Consider the following 1,097-nt stretch of genomic DNA (forward strand, 5'->3'; position numbering starts at 1 on the left):
ACAAAGCTATGGGCTACCTTCAAGAGTAAGGTCGGATAAAGGCAGAGAAAATGTAGAAGTGGCTTTGTTTATGCTTTCGCACCCCATGCAAGATCCTGACAGAGGAAGCCACATTGCTGGGCGGAGTGTCCACAATCAAAGAATAGAGAGGTTATGGAGGGATGTCTTTGTGGGTTGCACATATGTGTTTTATCATTTGTTTTACCACATGGAAAGTTCTGGTGTATTGGATCCAACAAACGAGCTTCATTTGTTTGCACTACATTTTGTATTTGTTCCAAGGATTAATGAAAACTTGAAGCTATTTTGGGAAGGACACAACAGAGGCCCATTAAGTTCTGAGCATAACTACTCCCCAGAACAGTTATGGATACGTGGAATGTTGTCCATTGCCAACAGTGTTGTTTAGGATCTTTGGCCCATTCAGGCCTTGTTGAATTTGATTGAGGGCCACATGTAACCATATTTAAGGTGTTTTAATGTGTAATGAAAAAAACTTCTTGTCTGATATTGCTCTTTGAACAGATTAACAAAGTGTATGATCACATTGCCAAAGGTATACAGTTACTAATAGGAATGAGACAGTGGTGTCTCGTACATGTTCATTGTTATGAATTTTTAATAAGATAATCAAAGTACAAAAATTTTGTTGATTCTAATATTGACATTTCCTAGTCTTGACAGAAGTTATGTTGGCACATTGCTGCTTTCATTTCTTCTTCAATTCTTACAATGTTAGATTTCTTTCATGTCATGGCCACTGACTTCTGTAAAGAAAAAAGTCAAAGATACATGTACATGTAGTTGCTAATGAAATGTTCCATGATGCATTGTTAGACAACTAAAGGCACAAGAGAAAAGTTTTTTCTTTAGGTTCAAAACACTAAAGAGTCATTCACTTGTATCTTAAAACATGTTGTGTTAGTGTTTTCAGCAGAAGCCAGAAGAAAGTACATCAGCTTTTTTCTTAAGCATTTATTGTTTTTCTACTGTGAGAGGTGTTGTTGGGGTACTTCCATTGCAAGAAGATAAAGATTACAGTTTTCATAATCACCAGTTGTGTTGTAAATTCAAATGATTTGAATTTCCATTGTTCT

The 1,097-nt window shown here is 36.0% G+C and overlaps 1 protein-coding gene across 1 annotated transcript in view; it reads right to left on the minus strand.

Annotated features, from left to right (window-relative positions):
- Window positions 1–661: 661 nt before the first annotated feature.
- The window catches only part of LOC140923932 (uncharacterized), a 1,652-nt gene continuing 1,216 nt past the window's right edge, over window positions 662–1,097 (minus strand). Inside the window, exon 2 of the mRNA XM_073373948.1 lies at window positions 662–1,097. This exon is cut by the window's right edge and continues 271 nt beyond it. The gene's annotated coding sequence lies outside the window, so the exon portion shown is untranslated.

This window comes from Porites lutea, chromosome 14 (assembly GCF_958299795.1).
Source record: "Porites lutea chromosome 14, jaPorLute2.1, whole genome shotgun sequence".
Classification (NCBI taxonomy): Eukaryota; Metazoa; Cnidaria; class Anthozoa; order Scleractinia; family Poritidae; genus Porites; species Porites lutea.